General features: G+C 48.0%; 1 protein-coding gene across 4 annotated transcripts in view; it reads right to left on the reverse strand.

The window, feature by feature from the left end:
• PLCG2 (phospholipase C gamma 2) overlaps positions 1 to 23952 on the reverse strand; it is a 202838-nt gene that overhangs the window by 154528 nt on the left and 24358 nt on the right. Inside the window, exon 1 of one of the 4 annotated variants that reach the window (XM_082366315.1) lies at positions 16792 to 18058. The exons of 2 other annotated variants lie outside the window; for them this stretch is intronic. The gene's annotated coding sequence lies outside the window, so the exon portion shown is untranslated. Of the gene's footprint in view, positions 1 to 10019; positions 16633 to 16791; positions 18059 to 23952 lie in introns of those variants that run through there. One more of the 4 variants, XM_082366317.1, reaches the window with a different exon arrangement.

Below are 23952 nucleotides of genomic sequence, written 5' to 3' on the forward strand. Positions count from 1 at the left end.
AATTGGCAGTTCATGGCCCTAATTTGAAATCGTTACTGAGGCTGCGCTGGTGACCACCTCTTACTACCTGGGTCAAGCCACATAAATACCCTCAGCTCAGCTTTCTCATCTGTCAGACGTGATCAAAATAGTGCCGGCCCCAAAAGTTTGTTGTACGGAACGTAGAATACTAGGGAATTGATCTCCCATTTTCCCAATGAGAAGATTTTTTTTTTATGGCTCACTTTATAAACTTCTAAGCATAGAGACGACATGGTCGAATGCCTAGTGACGGTATTTAGTTGATTCATTTAGCTACACCAAGCCTGCCTCAAGTCACGTATTGTATGATGTAACATTCTTTAAGAGAAATATTACTTTTTTCCATTTTCCTGTTTCATGAAGCAATTTTATTCAAACCTTTCATATGCATCTTTGACTACAGTCCGTTGTGACTGTAGCCAGCTTTCCAGTCACCTACAGAGCTGTCAGGACACGTCAGTTCTACTCGTAAGCCGCTTGAGTTACAGCATTTTTAAAATCTATGAATATTGTTCTGGCTGAAAATATAATACCTAAAGCCACAGGGCTCTATCACTGACTTTAGGCAATCTGGACTCATTTCTTTCATTGCTCCTAGCTCCAGGGTGTACTAGTTGCTATTCCCCACAGATCACTTACTGCACCATTTTTTAAAGAAATCTTTGAAACCACGTGTAATCATGGGGCCAACTCCCCAGGAATGATGGCTGAATCTGGGTTAAATTTCTTTGCCTTTTTTTTTTTTAACAACTTCAATTTATATTTATTTCCATCAATCCTTTTATCATTTCTATTTTGGTACATGTTATCTAATGTACATAATATATTGTTACAACGATATATATGTACAATTTATTTTCTTTTCTTTTATCTATTTATTTTTGGCTGCATTGGGTCTTCGTTGCTGCGTGCAGGCTTCCTCTAGTTGCGGAGAGCGGGGTCTACTCTTCCCTGCGGCGCGTGGGCTTCTCATTGCAGTGCCTTCTCTTGTTGCAGAGCATGGGCTCTAGGCGCATGGGCTTCAGTAGTTGTGGCACGTGGGCTCAGTAGTTGTGGCTCATGGGCTCTAGAGCGCAGGCTCAGTAGTTGTGGCACATGGGCTTAGTTGCTCCGCGGCACGTGGGATCTTCCTGGACCAGGGCTCGAACCCGTGTCCCCTCCATTGGCAGGCGGATTCTTAACCACTGCGCCACCAGGGAAGCCCTAGAATTTATTATTACAAAATCTATGTGTATAGGGAACCGTGTTAAATCTCTTGCTGATAAAATGAAACTAAGTACAATCAGCTTTGGAAACCACGGTGGGAAGCCTTGGCTCCTAACCTCTGTCCAGACAGATGCTAATTCTGGCTGGAGTTTTCCCTGGTCCCTGGGAATCAAGCAAGCAAAGAAGAACATGTAGCACACGCTTCAGCTCAAAGAACTCTCATTTAATCTGTGACTGGGAGCCTACAGCATTTTGGGAGTTAAAATGTCTGCTGTGTTTGAGATGGTGGTCATAGGAGATGGCAGTTTGCTTTTTTCGTATTTCTAACTGCTTTTCCTCTTTGCCTTGGTTTTCGCTCTCAGGTGAACAGCTAAAGGAATGCAGTGCGATGAATGGGAGTGTCTGGGGCTCCTCATCGTGGCCTCTTTTTCTCCAACTCCAACTTGATTGTTCAAAATAAAGTCACTGAGACGGAAGCCCTGGTTCTGGGAGGGCTGAAACACGACATGACACTTCTTCTCCACAGCATAATGGGTAGGGGGAGAAGCAACCCAATATATTCAGATACATATGGCAGAAAGCCCCCTGTCATGAGTTAGCTATTTTAGGGCTCAAGGGCATTAAGTCAGTGGGTGGTGGAGGCTGGATTTGAACCCAAGTCTGTCTGGGGCCAGAGCCCATGGGCACACAGGCCCACTGCCCATCCCCAGCATTAATAGGAGGCGCTCAGGCAGGAAGAAGTGAGTGTGTAACCACTCCGCATAGATTCACAAATGGGTCAGGAAGTGACCTCAAAGGGTGGAGGGAACTTTCTTTTCCTTTTCATATAAAAAGAAAGAAAAGGGGGAGGGGGGAATAACCTGAAAGAAAATTGTGTTTTAATCAGCATTGTCTTGACTTTCTATTCTGAGTCCCTCACCAGTCCTCAGGGATGCACATGTTTTTCCCCATAACCCTCTTCCATTTGCTAGCAGCCATGGTGCATTGGACCATTAGCCAACCCCCTCAGTGCCTCAGTTTCCCTCTCTGCAAAATGGGTATATTAACTGTCCTACCTCCCAGGGTGATTATAAGGATTAAATGAGACGAGGGATAAAACAGGCATCATAGTTCAACCATCAGGGCTGACTATCTTCAGCATTGTTATTGGGAGGAAGAAGAAAAAGCCCCGTGGTGCAATGGGAAGGTATGGATTTGGAAGACAGAGAGATCTGGTTTCAAGTCCCAAATGGCCACTTCCTTAGCTGTGTGACCTTAAGCTGGTCAGTTACCCTCTCTGAACCTCCAATTTCCCCATCATTCGACCTACCTTTGGGATATAAAGAATAGGCAATCTACAGAGACGGAAAGTAGAGTAGTGGTTGTCTGGGACTGGGAGACATGGGGGTCTTGGAAGGTGATGACTAGGAGGTACAGGGTTTCTCTGTGGAGTGATGAAAATGTTCTAAAATTGATTATGATGATGGTTGCACAGCTCTGTGAATACACGAAAAGCCATTGAACTGTACACTTTAAATTTTTGTGTTTTTTTGGCCACGCTACGCGGCATGCGGGATCTTCCCCGACCAGGGATCGAACCCATGCCCCCTGCCTTGGGAGCAAGGAATCTTAACCACTGGACCACCAGGGAAGTCCCTGAACTGTACACTTTAGATAGGTGAATTGTATGGGATGTGAACTCTATGTCAAAGCTGTTCAAAAAAAACCCACCTACCTTAGAAGGCTGTTTAAAGAATTAATGGCTGGGACTTCCCTGGTGGTACAGTGGTTAAGAATCCGCCTGGGGGGGCTTCCCTGGTGGTGCAGTGGTTGAGAATCCACCTGCCAATGCAGGGGACACGGGTTCGAGCCCTGGTCTGGGAAGATCCCACATGCCACGGAGCAACTAGGACCGTGAGCCACAGTTACTGAGCCTGCGCGTCTGGAGCCTGTGCTCCGCAACAAGAGAGGCCGCGATAGTGAGAGGCCCGCGCACCGCGATGAAGAGTGGCTCCCACTTGCCGCAACTGCAGAAAGCCCTCGCACAGAAACGAAGACCCAACACAGCCAAAAATAAATAATAAATAAAAAAAGAATCCGCCTGGGGCTTCCCTGGTGGCGCAGTGGTTGAGAATCTGCCTGCCAATGCAGGGGACACGGGTTCGAGCCCTGGTCTGGTAAGATCCCACATGCCGTGGAGCAACTGGGCCCGTGAGCCACAATTACTGAGCCTGCGCGTCTGGAGCCTGTGCTCGGCAACGAGAGGCCGCGATAGTGAGAGGCCCGCACACCGCGATGAAGAGTGGCCCCCGCTTGCCACAACTGGAGAAAGCCCTTGCACAGAAACGAAGACCCAACAAAGCCATACATACATACATACATACATACATAAAAAGAATGTAAGCAGACAAGAATAGCATTAAAAAAATAAAAAATAAAAATAAAAAAATTAAAAAAAATAAAAAAAAGAATCCGCCTGCCAATGCATGGGACACGGGTTTGATCCCTGGTCTGGGAAGATCCCACATGCTTCAGAGCAACTAAGCCCGTGTGCCACAACTACTGAGCCTGCGCTCTAGAGCCCGCGAGCCACAACTACAGAGCCCATGTGCCACAACAACTGAAGCCCACGCGCCTAGAGCCCGTGCTCGGCAACAAGAGAAGCCACCGCAGTGAGAAGCCCATGCACCGCAACGAAGAGTAGCCCCTGCTCGCCGCAACTAGAGAAAGCCCGCGCACAGCAACGAAGACCCAACACAACCAAAAATAACTAAATAAAAAAAAAATTAAAAGAAAATAGAATTAATGGCTAACAGCTTAGCACAATGCAGTCTTCAATAAAGTAGCAGCTGCTCATTATAATAATCATTATTAGATAGTGGGTCTTCTGAACCTGGCCGTCCTCTCCGGATCACGCACGGCAGCGGCCAGGCTGAGGTCCACCGCGCTGCCCCAGGGCCTTGCCAACCTCCTCCCTCCACCCCACAGCCAAAAACAACCAGAAAACCCCGAGAGGTTTTGAGTTTGGTTTCCTTTCCTGATATTGTTCAGAGAAGTGCATGTCCCCTGGGGACAAGCTGAGTCCCAGCTGCTGGCTGGCAGGCCTCTGTGAGAGGAAGTACCACCCAGAACTGGCTTCCAGACCTGGTCAGGGTTAGGCTCAATCTAGAAGTTTCCGCATGGGGGGGGGGGCGGTCAGACCCCCTATTTTTTTTATCAGCTTTCCTGAGGTATAATTGGTACTAAACTGCGCACAATTAAAGCATACAAGCTGATGAATTTCGACATACGCATACACCTGAGAAACCATCACTGCAATCAGGGCAATAAACATTCATCACTTTCAAAAGTTTCTTGTATCCTTTTGTTATTGTTGTCATTTTTTGTGTTGTTGTATTTGCATGTGTATGTGTGGTAAGAACACAACATGATACCTGCTCTCTCAACAAGTTTTTTTTTTTTTTTAAGATTTATTTATTATTTATTTATTTATTTTAGGCTGCGTCAGGTCTTAGTTGCAGCACGCAGGCTCTTCATTGTGGTGCGCGGGTTTCTCTCTAGTTGTGGCGCGCGGGTTCCAGAGCGCGTGGGCTCTGCAGTTTGCGGCACGCGGGCTCTAGTTGAGGCTTGCGAGCTCAGTAGTTGTGGCACGTGGGCTTAGTTGCCCCACAGCATGTGGGATCTTAGTTCCCTGACCAGGGATCGAACCCGCGTTCCCTGTATTGCAAGGCAGATTCTTTACCACTGGACCACCAGGGAAGTCCCTCAACAAGTTTTTAAGTGTAAAATACAGTACTGTTAACCCTAGGCACATGCTGTAATGCAGATTTCTAGAACTTACTCATCTTGTAAAGCAGAAACTTTAGATTCATTGAACAACTCCCCATTTCCCCCTCCTCCCAGCCCCTGGCAACCATCATTCTATGCTCTGCTTCTATAAGTCTGACTATTTTAGATGCCTCATATGAGAGGAATCATGCAGTGTTTTTCCTTCTGTGTCTGGCTTATTTCATTTAGCATAATGTCCTCCATGTTGTCGCAAACAATAGAATTTCCTTCTTTTTAGAGGGTGAATAACATTCCACTGTATTTATACACGACGTTTTCTTTATTCATTCATGCATCCATAGAGGTTTAGATTGTTTCCATATCTTGGCTATTGTGAATAATGCTGCAACGAACATGGGAGTGCAGATACCTCTTCATGATACTGCTTTCAATTCTTTGGGATATACACCCAGAAGTGGGATGGCTGGATCATATGGTCGTTCTATTTTAAAATTTTGGGGAAGCTCCAGTGTTTTTCATAGCAGCTGCACCATTTTACATTCCCACCAACAGTGCACAAGAGTTCCAATTTCTCCACTTCCTCTCCAACTCTTGTTTCCTTTTGTTTTTTTGGTGATAGCCCATCATAACAGGTATAAGGTGATACCTCACTGTGGTTTATCATTTGCATTTCCCTGATGATTACCGATGCTGAGCACCTTTTCATATACCTCTAGGCCATTTGTATGTCTTCTTTAAAGAAACATCTTCAGGTCCTTTGCCCATTTTTAAGGCAGGTTATTTGGGGTGTTTGTTTGTTTGTTTGTTGCTATTGAGTTGTAGGAGTCTGCTATTCAAATTGAGCACTGCTTGGGAAAGCCTCTGGTCCTGTGGTTTTAATTTGGGCTTCTCAAAAAATGGGCAGAAGACCTAAATAGACATTTCTCCAAAGAAGACATACAGATGGCCAACAGGCACATGAAAAGATGCTCAACATCACTAATTATTAGAGAAATGCAAATCAAAACTACAATTATGTACCACCTCACAGCTGTCAGAATGGCCATCATCAAAAAGTCTACAAATAACAAATGCTGGAAAGAGTGTGGAGAAAAGGGAACCCTCCTACATTGTTGGTGGGAATGTAAGTTGGTGCAGCCACTATGTAAAACAGTATGGAGGTTCCTCAAAAAACTAAAATAGAGATGCCATATGATCCAGCAATCCCACTCCTGGGCATATATCTGGGCAAAACTATAATTCAAAAAGATACATGCACCCCTATGTTCACAGCAGCACTATTCACAATAGCCAAGACATGGAAACAACCTAAATGTCCATTGACAGATGAATGGATAAAGAAGATGTGGTACATGTATACAATGGAATACTATCCAGCCATAAAAAAAGAAGGAAATAATGCCATTTGCAGCACATGGATGGACCTAGAGATTATCATACTAAGTGAAGTTAAGTCAGAAAGAGAAAGACAAATACTGTATGATATCACTTATATGTAGAATCTAAAATATGACACAAATATGGGACTTCCCTATTGGTCCAGTGGTTAAGACTCTGCGTTTCCAACGCAGGGGGCTCGGGTTCGATCCCTGGTTGGGGGACTAAGATCCCATATTCTGTGGGGTGCGGCCAAAAAAAAAATATGACACAAACTTATCTATGAAACAGACTCACAGACATAGAGAGCAGACTTGTGGTTGCCAAGGAGGAGGAGGAGTGGGGGAGGGTTGGATTGGGAGTTTGGGATTAGCAGACGCAAACTATTATATATAGAATGGATAAACAACAAGGTCCTACTGTATAGCACAGGGAACTATATTCAATATCCTGTGATAGACCATAATGGAAAAGAAGATGAAAAAGAATGTATATATATACGTATATGTATAACTGATTCACTTTGCTGTACAGTAGAAATTACCACAACACTGTAAATCAACTATACTTGAATAAAATAAATTTTTAAAAAACATAAATGAAGGACTTCCCTGGTGGCGTAGTGGTTAAGAATCTGCCTGCCAATGCAGGGGACACAGGTTCTATCCCTGGCCCGGGAAGATCCCACACGCTGCGCAGCAACTAAGCCCGTGCGCCACAGCTGCCGAGGCTGCACTCTAGAGCCTGCACGCCACAACTACTGAGCCCGCACGCCCTGAAGCCCATGAGCCACAACTACTGAGCCCACACGTTGCAACTGCTGAAGCTCTCGCGCTCTAGGGCCTGTGCTCCACAACAAGAGAAGCCACTGCAGTGAGAAGCCCGCGCACCGCAATGAAGAGTAGCCCCCGCTCGCCGCAACTAGAGAAAGCCCGCACGCAGCAACAAAGACTCAATGCAGCCAAAAAGTAAATAAATTGTTTTTTAAAAATGAAATAAACAAGGCTGATTGGGCAAAGCTGATCAATGCCCTTGGAATAATGGTTCTCTTTGACTGGGGAGGGACAGAAGACAGGCTCTTGGTGACCTCTGATGGTCTCAATTTTGATCTGGTGATTAACATGAGGTGGTCACCCAATGAAAATGTATTGAGCCTTATGCTTACAACTTGTGCGACTTTATGTTATACCTCAATAAAAAAATTAAGATTTTTAAAAGGCTGTTCAATGTGTTAACAGGTTGTCTCTGATTTATGTTTCTGCCTTCAGTGTTTTCTACATATGCTTTACTGAGCATGTCTTAGCTATACGAGAAAGCCAAATGTGTTTCAAAATCAAGGTTGTCACAGGTCACTTTTCTGCATTATGTCATGCAACAATAAAAACATTAAAATACAAGGGCATTAGCTAAAGGTAAGAGGAAGCATTTAAAATCTTTGCCTGGGGCTTCCCTGGTGGCGCAGTGGTTAGGAATCCACCTGCCAATGCAAGGGACACGGGTTCGTGCCCCGGTCCGGGAAGATCCCACATGCCGCAGAGCGGCTAGGCCCGTGAGCCACAACTACTGAGCCTGCGCGTCTGGAGCCTGTGCTCCGCAACGGGAGAGGCCGCGACAGTGAGAGGCCCGCACACCGCGATGAAGAGTGGCCCCCGCTAGGACCCTACATGCAGTAAATGCATTAACCCCTCACAACAAAGTTAGGAAGCTCAATTATTCTCATGTCTCTTTTACCGATGAGGAAACTGAGGCTCAGAGGTGTTAAATGATTCACAGAGGTGACCCAGCACTTGGTGGCAGAGCTGGACTCTGAAGCCGAGTGCCTTCTTCAAGATCTGGGGTTATGTCGACTCCCACAAAGGACTCTTGCTTCTCCTGGGGGTTCTCAGGGAGGTCCAAGACACACTCAGAGATGCTGGGCCTACAGAATCAGAACCTTGAGGATGGGACCTGGGGATCTGCATTTTAACCACCCCACCACTCCACCCCATGATTCTTTTGTACCCTCTAGTATGGGCAACAGTGCCTTCTGATGAAACAAGGAAGAAACACATCATGGGCCTTTTCAGAGGTGGAAAGCAGTCTGGGCACTTTGGGCAGATATAGGAAGGTATTAGGTGTAAAGATAAGGAGGTTATGCCTGGCAGATTCCAGAAAGATGACCTCATTAATGAGTTCCTTTGGGAGAGGGGGCATTGACTAATACTCCCCCCATGGAATCCATGACGAATTCTCCTTAAACACCAATTTGACAGGTCACTCATTCAGTCATTCAGCTTACCTAAATACCTGTTGAATGCTATGTGCCAGTCACTAGTCTAGGTTCTGAGGATAAGAAAAGGAGAGATTCATTCTCTATTAAGAGGTGGCAGCTGGTGGGAAAGATTAGCAGGTAAAAAAAAAATGGTTACCCACCTGTTAAAATGGCTAAACTAAAAACACCTGACGGGGAATTCCCTGGAGGTCCAGTGGTTAGGACTCGGCACACTCACTGCTAGGGCCCGGGTTCGATCCCTGGTTGGGGAATTAAGATCCCGCAAGCCTCGCAGCACGGCCAAAACAATAAATAAAAATAATTTAAAAAATAAAAACACCTGACAATAGCCAGTGCTGGAGTGCACGTGGAGCCACTGATGGGAATGCAAAATGGTGCAGCCTCTTTGGAAAACAGCTGGGCAGTTTCTTAACAATTTAAATACGCTTACCGGGCAATGCAACAATCCCACATCTAGGTGTCTACCTGAGAGAAATAAAAACATACGTCCATGCAAAGATCTATACACTAATGTTTAAAGCAGCTTTATAATCAATGAAAACTGGAAACAGCACAAATGCCTTTCAACTAGTGAAGAGATAAACAAACATCCATACACTGAAATAGCAGCCACAGATAAAAGGGAAGAAATACCAAGGATGCATCTCCCCTGCCCTATGCTAAGTGAAAGATGCCAGCACCAAAAGACCACAGAGCTATGATTCCATTGATAGGACATTCTGGAGGAGGCAAAACCACAGGGACAGAAAATAGATCACTGGGTGCCAGAGACTGGGGGTGTGGAGGGGGGGTGACTACAAAAGAACATAACAGACTTTGCGGGGTGGGGGCAGATGGAACTGTTTTACGTTTGGTCGTGGTAGAGTTACATGACTTTATGAACTTGCCAAAACTCGTAGAACTCTGTACCCAAAAGGGTGAATTTTACTGAGTGTAAATCATATTTTATTAAGAAAAAAAAAAAAGATGATTACAATACAGGTGTTAAGGCCAAGGTTGAGAGAGAAGGGATAATTAACGCAGGTTTGGGGGAAAAAAATGAGAAGAGAGGATCAGGAAGGCTTCCTGAAGGTGGTGATCCTTTCACTGAGACTAGAGAAAGGACGGGAGTTCAAGTTCCCAGAACGTGAAGTTGAACTGGGAGGAGAGGAGAGAGGGCGGGATTTCAGACAGGGGAACCGCCTGAGTGACGCACGCTCTGGGAGTGACTCAGTTCTGCGGGAGTGAGGGCTGGATGTGCCTGGAGGGGAAGGAAGGCAGGCAGGGCCGGCTGAGTCCTGCTGAGGCATGTGGACCCTACCCGGGAACAATGGGAGCTACCGAAGGTCTCAGAGCAGAAAAGTGACTCGGATGATTTCTGGTTTGTTAAACTCACAGTTGAGCAGGAGGAGGGCGGGATGAGGGAGCCAGGCTGAAGGCAGGAGGGCTGGTCGAGACGTTCTTTGCCTACGGTTGTGCGTCCTTGGCTGAGGCATTCTGTCACTCATTAGACATTAACCAAGCACTTGCCACTTGCCAGGCACTGTTAACAGAAGCCGGGGATATAAGAATGGACCCAAACTCCCTGTGTCTCTTGCGTTCTACTGGGGAAGACAGACCATAAACGAGGAAACACAGTGTCAAGGTCATTGCAGATGGGGTGGAGCAGGCGAATATTACGGGGGAGGTGAGGGAGGTGTTTGGACCTGGCGGCACAAAGGCCTCTCAGAGGAGGTGCCATCGGAGCGGACCTTAGGAGGAGGGGCGAGGGGCCGGCTCCGGGAGGCTCTGGAGAAGGAACTTCTCAGGCAAAAGCAAAGGCCCCAGCGACACACCTGATCGCTTTCGAGGGTCACACAACGGGTGCAGGATGTGGAACCCCTAAAGCCCTGGGGTGGGGGGCAGCTATGCCTCCCTGGGGTCTCTGTTCCCGCAGGAGAGGGACAGGGCCTTCGCCGGGAGCAGCTATGTTTCCCTTCATATTCCGGTGAATAACAGTTTAAGGGCCCGAGTGTGAGCGCGGAGAGAACAGCCTGTCCATAAGGGCAGCTTTCCTCTCGGGTCTAAAGGTCACAGCCGTTGCCGTTATAAACAGCGCCCATGTGGACACAACCACAGCAGCTCCAGAGTCGGGGAGACTCAGGACATACCTGGGAAGGCCAAGCTGGATTTTCACATTTAAAAAAATTTTAAAAAGACCCTAGCAAGCAAACACACATCAGTGACTGGTGACTCATGTGTTTCCCGAATCCTCCCCATCAACAGAGCAGGCCCTGCTCAAGTCTCTCCTGGCCTGTCACCTCCCTCGGCCACACAGCAGGGGTCCACAGGGGTCATTCCTGCACAGATTGAACCTTTGCATCAAGCCTGAATTAAGCCACTAATCGGCCAGCCAGACCCCCAACTTGTAAGGGACCAAAATGTCACTGACAAGTGCATTTGTCTCCTGGGGCTGCTGTAACAAAGTACCACTGGGGAGCTTGAAACAACAGAAATTCATTCTCTAATAGTTCAGGAGCCAGGAGTCCGAAGTCAAGGTGTCGGCAGGGTTGGCTCCTCCTGGAGGCTCTGCGGGGGCCAGCAGCCCTTGGTGTCCCTCGGCGTGCAGATGCACCAGTGCAGTCTGGGCCTCCACTGTCACATGGCTTCTCCCGGTGAGTCTGTGTCTGCACACTCTCTTTCCTCTGGGTCTCTCTGCATCCTCTCTTCTTTTGCTAAGGAGACCAGCCATTGGATTTAGGGCTCATCCTAACCCCAAATGACCTCATCTTAACTTGACTACATTGGCAAAGACCCTATTTCTGGACCTCCCTGGTGACGCAGTGGTTAAGAATCTGCCTGCCAGTGCAGGGGACACGGGTTCGAGCCCTGGGCCAGGAAGATCCCACATCCATGGAGCAACTAAGCCCGTGCGCCACAACTACTGAGCCTGCGCTCTAGAGCCTGCAAGCCACAACTACTGAGCCCACGTGCCACAACTACTGAAGCCCGCATGCCTAGAGCCTGTGTTCCACAATGAGAGAAGCCACCGCAATGAGAAACACACTGACCGCAAAGAGTAGCCCCCGCTCGACACAACTAGAGAAAGCCAGCGTGCAGCAACAAAGACCCAATGCAGCCAAAAATAAATAAATAAATAAAAGACCTTATTTCCAACTATGGTGACATTCTGAGGTTCCGGGTGGACATGAATTTGGGATGGACCCTATTCAACTTAATCCACGAGGTAACAAGCAAGGTGGAGAAAACAGGGCTTGCCACCAGCTTCTCAGAGACCTGGAATTACCAGAGAGCTCAGCTTGTGGCTGAAAAGACAACCACAGGGGGTGAGGGTGAGACCCCCCTCCCCACAAGGGTGTGCCTGGGTGATAATCCATGGGGCTAAACTGCCTTCCAAGGAGAGTGAGGTACTCAAAAGCCACCTGTGGGCAACTGTATTTTCCAAAGACACCTGTCCATACAATCTGCTCTTCCGCAATGTGACACTGATATTCCTCCTTTGAGAGGTGGGGTCCAGGTCCCCTTCCCTTGAACCTGGCCAATCTTTGTAACCTTTTATAACTGCCTCAATAGAAGGTGGCAGAAGGGACAATGCATGAAGCTTCTGCCTGGCTCAGGACGCACACCTTAGGAGCCCCAAGCTGACTTAAGAAGACCAGCTCCCCTGAACTCACCATGCTGGAGAGTCTGAAGAGAGAGACTGCACAGAGATGACGAGATGCCCAGGGAACCCCAGCTGCTCCAGCTCTCCTCTGGTCAAGTCCCTCCAGCCCAGCACCAGATATGAGCATGAAGCAGCCTTTGAGATGGTCCCAAAACAAATCAGCACCTGCCTGCAATAGCATGAGAGACTCCCCACCCCCAGCCAGAACTGCCCTGCCTCTCCCAAATTCCTGACCCATAGAAACCATGATAGACCATCAATGAGCGTTGTGGTTTCAAGCCAGGGCGAATTTGTTATGCAGCAACAGATAACGGGTACAAGGGGTCTGCTTTGCTGAGTGGGGTTTGCAAGTCTGGGACAGAGCAGAATTGTCCAAGGCAGTGGAAGCAAGGCAGGGCTTCTGAACACCAGGCTTGTGTTCAGAAGCTGGCGACGGGAGAAGCAGGTGTCAGAGGGCACATACCTGGCAAAGGCAGTAGCAGAGACACCCAGCATCCAACAGCAGCAGGACCAGAGGCTAAAGCCTCCAAGCCCAGGGGAACCAGCTGTGCTGTCTGTGCCCGACCCTGGCAGGGGTGACCTGTGCCTGGTTCTGCCTTGCTTCTGGTCGTGTAGATTCCAGACCTGGATCTCTGTCCTTCCAGAGAGTGTGCAAGCCACCTAATATCCTTCAAAAAATTCCTTGTTTTTGCTAACACTAGAATGGGTTTGTCCTCTACCTCCTACAACTAATGGATACATTGTATGGTCGAGATGACTCCTAACTATGTAAAGAAAACTACGTACACCTAAAAGACTGGAAAGGAGCTGTTGACAAGTGTGGAGTGGAAAGAATGACATACTACGGTTTAAGGGGAAATTGACATGTATATGTCTATATGTATAAACCAGCTCCAAAAAATCACCAAGAAAGTGGTAATAGTGGGTGTCCCTAGGAGGAGTTTGGGTGGCTGGGGCTCAGGGCAGGAGACTTATTTTAAACTTTAGAATTCTGTAGTTGTGCAAATATTACCTGTCAAAAAATAAATACCTAACTGAATTGATAAGAAGGATAAAGAGGGACTTCCCTGGTGGCACAGTGGTTAAGACTCTGCACTCCCAATGCAGGCGGCCCGGGTTCGATCCCTGGTCTGGGAACTAGATCCCACACGCATGCCGCAACTAACAGTTCGCATGTCACAACTAAGGAGCTGGCGAGCTGCAACTAAGGAGCCCTTGAGTCGCAGCTAAGGAGCTCACGTGCCACAACCAAGAAGCCCGCCTGCCACAACTAAGACCCGATGCACCCAAATAAATAAATAAATAAATATTAAAGAAAAAAAAAAGGATAAAGGAAAAGGAAACATTAGTAAACACTAATCATGATGGTCTCAGGTGGTTATTTTTCCACCTCTTTATACATTTCTCTATTTTTCAAATATCTTAGCATGGGAATGTATACTTTAATAATCAGAAAAAAAGGCACCAGGAAAAAGGACTGAAGCCCACAAAATGGAAGAAGATACTTGAAAATCATATATTTGTACCTTGTATCTAGACTATACAACTCAATAATAAGACCAATAACCCAATTTAAAAATGGGTAAAAAAATCCAAATAGACGTTTTTCCAGAGAAGATATACAAATGGCCAATAAGCACATGAAAAGATGCTTTTCATTAGCCATCTGGAAATGCAAATTGAAATCACATGAGATACCACTTCACACCCACTAGGACTGCAAACCTGAAAAAGACAATAACAAGCATTGACAAGGATGAGGGAGAAATTAGAAGTCTCATACACTGCTGGTGGGAATGTAAAATGGTGTAGCTGTTTTGGAAAACAACCTGGCAGTTCCTCAAAAGGTTAAACAGAGTTATTATATGACTCAGCAATTCCATGCCCAGGTGTATACCCAAGAGAACTGAAAATGTTCACAAAAACACTTGTAATGACGTTAATATCAGCATTACTCATAACAGAGGAAAGGTGGAAACAATCCAGATGCCCACCAATGAATGAATGGATAAACAAATTGTGGAATATCCATAGGATGGAATATATTCAGCAATAAAACGAAATTAAGTACTGATACACACTACAACATGAATGAACCTCGACAACATTAGGCAAAGTGAAAGAAGCCAGTCACGAAAGACCACCTAGAGTGTGATTCCATTTACATGAAACATCTAGAACAAGCAAAGCTATAGAGACAGAAGGTAAATTTGTGACTGAAGGTGGCTGGGGAAAAGGGGAAATGAGGAGTGGCTGCTTAATGGGTATGGGGTTTCTGTTTGGGGTGATAATAAATGTTCTAAAATTAACTGTGGTGATGGTTTCACAACTGTGTGAATACACTAGAAGCCACTGAATATACACTTTAAATGAGTGAATGGTATGGTATGTGAATTATGTCTCAAACTGTTCAAAGTGTAAAAAAACAGAACTGAAGGAAAATGTCAAACAATGCCTTTTTTCTGTTGGTTTGGGATTGTGTGTGTGTGTGTGTGTGTGTGTGTGTGTGTGTGTGTGTGTGTGTGTGCTTTGTTTCCAGGGCCTGGCACAAATTGGAGTCCAGCAAATGTCTACTAAATGAACGGATGGACAAATGACAAAAGGATGGCTTGGCTGGCTGGCTGGCTGGCTGGATGGCTGGATGGATGGATGGACGGATGGACAGCTGGATGGATGGCTGGCTGGCTGGACAGCTGGATGGATGGATGGATGGATGGTGGTAGCCAGCCTCCAAGATGGTTTGGCTCCAATGATCCTTGTCTCCTGGATTTATGTCCTTGTGTTGCCTCCTCCAACACTGAACAAGGCATGATTCTGACTTAACAGAATCCTGTAGAAGGGACAGTATATGACGTGTCAGGCTAGGTTATGAAGGCATTGTGGCTTTTGCTTTGGTCTCTAGGGCTGCTCTCTCAGGGGGAAGCCAGCCACCATGCTGTGAGGACACTCAAGCAGCCCTCTGGAGAGGCTCAGGTGGAGAGGGACTGAGACCTCTCACCAACAGCCAGCATGAACTAGTCAGCCATTCCTGAATTCCTGACCCTCAGAAACCATGCAACAATTATTACAATTATTGTTGTTGTTTAAACCACTAAGTTTTGGGGTCAAGAAGCAACAGATTACTAATAAAGATTTATAAAGACATGGATGGATGGATGGATGATGGATGGCAGGTGGACAGATGGAAGGATGGGTGGGTGGGTAGGTGGGTGGATGGATCAACAGGTGGATGGATGGATGGATGGATGGATGGATGGATGGATGGATGGATGTATGGATGGAAGGAAGGAGGAATGGGTGGGTGGATAGAATTTTTAATTTGGGGTCCCTCCTAGAGCTTTCTTTTTTCTTTGACTCACACAAAAGTAAAGGAGATGCAACTACTCCAACATGATTCTCAAAACTCTCCATTTCAGTGGAGTTCAGGCTCAGGCAAACATCCATGAGCAAAAGATATGAGGTCACTACCCTTCCTACTGTACTTCCTCTCCCTCACCCAAGGAAGCAGCAAGTGGAACCATCTGGGATCTTTTACATGATCTCAGAAAACATGTGTAGAGGCCTGGTGTGTCTGTTCCAGGTCCCAGAGTTCCCAAGAAGGATCAGACTTCGAACAAACGGCCGAGGAAGCAAGATAAGGTGGTGGGGTCATGAATGAGCAACACATCTGGTTCAAAGCATAGCTCCCTTGCTTGGGCAACTCATTTACCCTCCCTGTGTTCCCAGTTCCTCATCTACAAAACAGAGCCAGTGACACCCGCCTCGTGAAGGCTGTGACTCTTCAACACCAATATTAATGAAAGGTTCACGTGGGACCTGGGTGCTAGGACTTACCTTCCTTCTCCCCCCTACCCAGCTCTCTGCATGTCCTCCCCTGGCCTGCGACGGTGTATGGCACGGTCACCTGCACCAGCTCGGGCTTCAGATGACCTGGGCTGGACTCCAGGCTCCGTTCCTCTGCTGTGTAAACTTGGGCAGAATACCAAACCTCTCTGTGCCTCAGTTTCCTCACCCGTAAAATGGGGATAGTAATAGTAGCTGCCTTATAACTTTGCTGTGAGCATTAAAGGAGATAATCTTCTAAATCACTAAGGTCGGTGACTGGCCACATAATATGCACTCCATGAACGCTGGCGGTAATAATACAGATAATAATAATACAGCATTTCACTACCATCCCGTCAAGCTCTGTCTGAAAGGCAGGAGTGGCGCTGGCAAGTTATCTGGTTGGCTTCCAGGAACAAGACTGCCGTCCACTCGGCCTCCGCGACTGTCCTGGGCTTGGCCACCCTACACTTCATCCTGATGGAACAATGGTGGCTCCACCACTCGGCTGAGCACCACCCCACTCACCTCTGAAATCCCACCGTGCCCTTGAACAAAAAGCCCATCTTTCCTCCCAGAAATGCTGTCACCTTCCCTGGTCTCCATGGAAACAGACTACATGGACCGGCCTGGAGTCAGGGCAGGTTTGGGATGACTGGAGGCATGGCCACACCCTTACCTGGGGGCACCAGGGGAATGACTGTCTTTCCGTGGACTTTGTGGAACACTCTTTTCCTGATGGCCTGGAGCTCTTGGGGAGAGCACAGTCTCAGTGTCCTCGAGGGGTGTCCTCGGAGCTTGCAGATGCGGCTTCAGGAGCTGAGGGCAGGTGCTTCAGTTAAAGGCACAGGCGGGGCTGGTCTCCCCTGGACGGCCACCTCCCTGCTCGGTGGGGCAACACCTCCCTGCTTGCCAAGACTGACACATGTTCTATCTCCTGACCCCCAACCCACAAGAAGGGGAAGGGGGTTTTTCCAGCCTCACTCTACACATCAGGACACAGGGGCTCAAGAGAGGCCAGGCACTTTGCCTAAGGACACAGAGCTGGCTCTTCCTCTTCAGACACGTCCCTCACTTTGTGCTGTTGCCGGGGTGATGACCTTGGCGGGGGTCACCACTTCTGAGCCAGCTTGGAAAGTCAGCTCGACACCTGGGGCAAAATTCAAATGCTGCAGTACCTGGGACAGAGTAGGTGCTCAATAAATATTTCTAAAAACCATGTCCTTCTTTTTTACATAATAATTATCTTTAAAAATAAAAATAATAATAACTCATTTTTTAATAACTACAATGTGCCAGGCATTTTCTACATGTTACTCTATTTAATCTTTATGGCATATTCTATTTAATTTTATTTAATATCCCAGAGCAGGTTATTAGTGCCCCGTTGGGGATTTCTGCAAATATTTAAGACAGGCCTGGATCTGACAAACCTAGGGAGAAGTGTCAGGAGGGGTAGGGTCTCCATTAGTGAGCTGTGCCAGAGGGCCACGCAAAAAGTCATCCACTAAAGCAGGTGGTGACGCCTTACCAGGTCCTCGAGGAGGATAAACTGTGAAGTGAAGTGCACTGCTTTGTGAATTTCCAAATCACCTACCACGTGGGATGAGGTGCAAAGAACAGAGAAAAGACAAGTGGGAAAGGAGAAGGATGGGGAAGGAAGGGAATGGGGGGAGAGGAATGGGGAGGTCATTCCAGAGGCTTCTCTGTCCCCTCCTACCACAGGTGAAGGTGGCAAACCTAAAAGTGGGTTCCCAGGACCTGGGGTCCCTGGGTCAACCCCCAAGCATGGTCCCCAAGGACCAAAGTCCTCAGCTTGCCAGGTCTGGCCTTGCCTTCCTCCTGGAATCGCCCCAGGCCAGCAGCGCTGTGACGGGGACCCAGGCCAGCTGACCAGGCAGTGCCCTCACACCAGCTTAGCCTCCACCAGAGGTGGGACTGGCCTGGCCCCAGCCACCTCCTCTCCCTCCACAGCCACCCTTCGCTACCCCGTGCCCTCCAGCTAACTCCGCAAGATGGAGCGCCAAACCAGCGCTCCTCTCATCTCCAGCCAGACGGCCTCTTCCCGCCCCTGTAATCATGGCTAGGGCCTGTCTTCAGTCATCCTCCCAGCTGCCTCATCCCCTCCCAAACTCAGGGCCCAGACTGAACCTGGCCATGGAGAACAGTACAGTCAAGCTCAAAAGAAAGAGGAAAGGGCTCCTCCTCGCCTGTGCCAATGCCCGCGTTGGTCAGCACCCAAAGTTTCCCCTCCGGTCCAGCTCAGGCTCTCCCAGAGGTGGTCCAAGGCATGGCTTTCTGGCTTTTGTCTTCAAAGGCCGAGGCCATGGACATGGAGAGAGGGACTTCCCCCAGATGAAGAGAGATTCCCAGAGACCTGGAAAAGGTGAAAAAGAAATCTGAGTCCTGGGGAAGGACCAGGGCCAGCCCTAAGGGATGTTCCACGGCAGGGTCAGGCTGGTAGGGTGCTGCAGAAGCAGTAAGATCGCAGGATCGGACCTCAGCAAGCACACAGGCACCAGCAACCAGAGCTAACAGTTACTAGCACTGCCGGTGTGCCAGGCACCATTCCAAGTAAAATTCTAATTACCACCACAGCCCCATGCGGCAGGTGCTCGTGCATCCCATGTTACAGCAGAGGAAACTGAAGCACAGAGAGGGTAAGGGACCTGCCCAAGGTCACACCACTTGGAAGTGGCAGAGCCAGGGTTGGAACCCACCACGTCGAGCTCCTGATTCCACCACCCTCTGTCGTCAGTACATCCAGAGGGGCCTCCCCAGTGCTTGGGCCCAAATTAAAAACCAACAAATCAAACAGAATTACCATATGACCCAGCAACTCCCCTTCTAGGTGTACACCCAAAAGAACTACAATAGGGAGTTGAACAGATATTTGCACCGTTATGTGTATTAGCAGCATTATTCACCATAGCCAAGATGCGGAAGCAACCCAAGCGCCCACTGATGGATGAGTGGGTAAGCAAAACGTGGTCTAGACACACAACGAAATCTTATTCAACCACAAAAAGGAGAGAAATTCTGACACCTGCTACAACGCAGATGAACTTTGAGGACCTTACGCCAACTGAAATAAGCCAGTCACAAAAAGACAGACACTGTATGATTCCACCTATATGAGGCATGTAGAGTAGTCAGATTCGTAGAGACAGAAAGTAGAAGGGTAGGTGCCAGGGGCTGGGAGAGGGGAAATGGGGAGTTAGTGCTTAATGCGGACAGAGTTTCAACTGGGAAAAACAAAAAGTTCTGGAGATGGATGGTAGTGATGATTGCAGAACAGTGTGAATGTATTTAATGCCACAGAAGTGTACACTTAAAAACGGTTAAGGGCTTCCCTGGTGGCGCAGTGGTTAAGAATCCGTCTGCCAATGCAGGGGATACGGGTTCGAGCCCTGGTCCGGGAAGATCCCACATGTCACGGAGCAACTAGGCCCGAGCGCCACAACTACTGAGCCTGCGCTCTAGAGCCCACGAGCCACAACTGCTGAGTGCACGTGCCACAACTACTGAAGCCCGTGTGCCTAGAGCCCGTGCTCTGCAACGAGAAGCCACCACAATGAGAAGCCCGTGCACCTCAAAAAAGAGCAGCCCCCGCTCGCCCCAACTAGAGAAAGCCCGTGCGCAGCAACAAAGACCAACGCAGCCAAAAATAAATAAATAAAATAAATAAATTTATTTAAAAAAAAAACAAAGGTTAAGATGGTTGATCTTATGTTATGTAAATTTGACCACAAGAATCAAAACAAACCCAGGGCTTTGGCTCAACACTGGGCCGGGCACCCCAACAATGGCTGACGCTGATGTTTCACCAAACTGGCTAGATGGGCTGAGAGGCTACAAACTAAAAAAAAGTGGTATTCCTTGCGGACCTGAGCTTGAGGGCCATACCTGCTGCAGGAGGGAAGCCGGGCAGCTGGGCGGGTGGGAGTCGAGACAGGGCAGAGGTCAAGAACAGAGCCGGGTAGCTGTGACTGGTGGGGGTGGAGGCATCCTGAGGGGCTGAGGCTAGCTGCAGGCTCTGCCTAATAAGAGCTGATACCATTATTAAGCATCTGCTGTGTACCAGGCTCTGTGCTTAGCACGATACCCGTAGCACCTCATTTATTCCTTACTATTACAACACTTGGAGGTGTTATTATTTACGTCCATTGCACAGATGAGGAAACTGAGGCTCCAAGAAGAAAAGCAAGCTGCCCAAGCCCCCAGCTAACAAGTGGCCGAGCAAGGCCTGGACCCTGCATCTCTGGACGCCCTTCCTCTTCCCAGGCAGCAGCTCCTCTGCCTCCGGGAGCATTTGTTACTGTGGTGTCTGGCGCTGGGCTGGGGTCTTCGCCTCCCTGGGCATCCTGAGGGGTCTGGCTGTCCGGGCAGGGGTCCTGGACTTGGGCCACATCCTCCGCGGGAGTTGCTGGGAGCGGATTCTGCCCAGGCAGAACCTGAAGGGAGGGTGGGCAGCACTGCGTCAGCGTTACGGGCCCCGAAGGGAGCACTCGGGGAGCACGCCTACCTCCCCACTGTTCTCTGGGGCGTGGAGTAGGACCCTGGGAGTGGAGGTGGAGAAGTGCCCGCAGCCCAGCGGGTGAGCGCTTCCAGGAGAGCCTCAGAGGCCACTGCCTGGATGGCTGCCATTAGTGTGGTCACAGCTGCCTCCGCCCCAAGGAAAAGAGGAAGTGGTCAGAAGCAGCGAGAGAGAAGACAGAGAACCTTAAAAGAGGACGTGTCCCAACCCACACTGCCCCCTCCCCTCAGAAGAAAAGGGGCCGAGCTGGCCCAGCGCTTCTTGGAAGCTCCCACCAGCGAAGAGGGAACCTGCTTGAACCCCACACTGATGTTCTGAAAACACTCTAGAACTCTGCGGGCCTCCGGCCCTCCAGCCTTGGGGAGCCCTGAGGTCCGGGGCAGAGGACAGTGGGAGCCCCCAGCCCAGGGCTCACAGCCATGAGCCACGGAGGATGGGGCATCGTGGGGCTCTGGGTTCAAATCCTGCTCTGCCCTTGTTAGTTCTGTGGCTAGAGACAGGTTTCTCACCTTGCTGGGGCGCCAGTTTCCTCATCTGCAACCTGGAGATAACGAGAGCCCCTAGCTTGTGGTGAGAATTCAGTGAGGCTTTAGATATGAAGGGCTAATGCCATGCCTGGTATGCAGTAAGAGCTTAATAAGCATTAGCTATTGTTATGTCAGGGGAATCTCTGAGGCCTGCAGGTTGCCTCTCTCCTCTAGGAGGCTGGGCCTCGGGCTGGCAGCAGGTGGAGGCTAGGCATCGGGTACGTCCAGAGAAAACTAGCCACGCTGCTACCACAAGTGGAGAGAGAATCAGAGAAATCTTAGGGACAAAAATGGATGACCCCCATCTCTCCAGAGGCCTACTCTGAACCCCCTGCATAGCATAGTCTAATCCTCAACACCTCCAGACAAGGAGGTGCCACCAACATGCCAAATGGCACAGCACAAAGGGTCTGGGACCCTATCTCGGGAGCTAAGCCAAAACTCTGCTGCTTTGACCTGGATGCAGAATTAGTTGTGTCTGTTGCATCACCATGTTGAACCTAGTTCAGCAGAAATGATCAGCACCACTCTAGCCTCATAGTGCAATAGCTGTTTACAGATCTTTTGTTCTGTCATCAAGAAGCAGTCAAGGGACTTCCCTGGTGGTCTAGTGATAAAGAATCCGCCTTACAACACAGGAGATGGGGGTTCGATCCCTGGGCAGGGAATTAAGATCCCACGTGCCGCAGGGAAACTAAGCCTGCGTGCCTGCCACAACTACTGAGCTCGCGCGCCCCAACTAGAGCCCGCGTGCCGCAAACTACAGAGCTCATGCGTTCTGGAACCAGCACGCCACGACTAGAGAAGAGAAAACCCTCACACCACATCTAGAGAGAAGCCCGCATGCCACAATGAAAGATCCCACATGCTGCAACTAAGACCGAATGCAACCAAAAATAAATAAAATAAATAAATAAATCTTTAAAAAAAAAAAAAAAGCAGTCAGTAGGGCTGGGGCTTGAGTGAGGTGAGTGAAGTACCTAGGATGGGCCCCTGAGAGTGAGTACCTCCTTACACTTTGTGTATCCTTAAATTTGGCAACTCCTGAAACGTTCACTCTCAGAGTGGACCTTAGGCCCCTTGCTCACCTCACCCTAGTCTTGGCCTTGGTCATTAGTCTCTGGTTCCCATCACTCCTCCCTCTTTCAAACACTCCTACCACCTCCACTTTCAAACTATTCACCAAGAACCAAACGATATACCTTACAAGAACTCCCTAGAATTGAAAGAAGGAAGAAACAGGAGTGATGCTTTGGGCAGGAAACTTCGTATTTTTCAAAGCCCTGAATTTCACAGGTTAGCTCATTACATTAAGACGCAGAGTGCTCTCTGCTTCAAGCTCAGAAACCTCTTTTCCAAAGTACCCTCGTGAAGGAAGCACTGGAAATCTAAATAGAAACGCTTATGAGACATGGTTTCAGAATTTTACACCATTTGTATGTGACAAAACAGCAAGGAACAGTAATATTTCAGCAATTCACACAAGAGGAAACACAATTGGCCAACCCCCCCGCCAAAAAAAAAAAAAGAGTCAACCTCACTAATCATCAAAGAAATGAAAATGAAATGTCATTTTTACATTCTAGTCAAATAATTTGATATCTAACCTTATAAACTGTTTTTTCTTATGTTTATTATAACATATATATCTCTGTGAATATATGCTTCTAGCTAGCTTTTTTTTTTTTTTTTGAAATGAGATCATTTTTAAATTCACTATAGTGTAGACATCTTTCTGGGCCAGCAAATGCAGCAAACCTCATGGTATATTGTTTTGTTTCATTTTGTTTTTGTTTTTAATCAGCCATGTCACTTTGCATTCCCTTGTGCACATGGAGACCCATTGCGTTTAGCAGTTGCCTACTGATGGGCTGTTTACAGTTTTGGGTCTTTCTGTTATAAGCAATGCATCTTTGCACATGTATCTTTGAACACCTGGGTGAACATAATCACAGAAAAAAACCATCTGCCATTGTAAATGCTGGATCACGTACCAAAACATATATATATATATTTTTTAAATTTTGACAGAAATGCCAAATGGCCCTCTAAATACTTTACTGTTGAATTGGTAACAATATCCATCTAATACTTCGATTTTTTTTTTTTTTAATAAAAGGACCGCTTTAAGATTTAAGATTACAGAGATGGTAAAAAACAGCCCAGATGGGCTCAGGGATGAGGTTCTTTGGCTGAGTTAGCTCAGGGTCCCCCAAATAAACCCCCAAACCAGTAATGCATGAACATGTAAATCAAACCCATGCTTTGGATGCCCAGCATTGATGTCTGTTTCCTGCCTGGAGAGCCCCGTGTAAAAGCAGCGGCGGGAAGGCAGCTGGGCTGAACTTCAGGCTCCACCTTGGGCCCTCTCCTGCCACCCCCAGCTCTCAGCGCTTGGAGAGGTCCCCTGAAGGAGGGAAGGAGCCAGGCTGCATCACTTGAAAAGACTCCGTTTCAATCCCAGCTCTGACAGTATCCCACTGGATGACTTTGGACTAGTTGCTAAGACTCTCCGAGCCTCAGTTTTCCTAATCTGTAAAATGGGCCTGATAAAACCTGCCTGGCTCATTCATTGTGATGAGGATCAGATGTGGGAAAGGATGTGAAAGTAACTGGTGTTCCTTCTGCTTTGGGTTTGCTGTCAGGTCTACAGCTGGGGAATAGCGGAGCCCAGTCTGGGGTTTTCTGACCGCAAGTGCTTTCCCAGAAACAATCTTAAGTTGTTATTTTTTTTGTCTGAATAGATTATATGCGATACAAAGTTCAAAAGGTCTAA

Source organism: Balaenoptera borealis (genome assembly GCF_965194805.1).
Source record: "Balaenoptera borealis genome assembly, chromosome: 19".
NCBI classification, from domain to species: domain Eukaryota; kingdom Metazoa; phylum Chordata; class Mammalia; order Artiodactyla; family Balaenopteridae; genus Balaenoptera; species Balaenoptera borealis.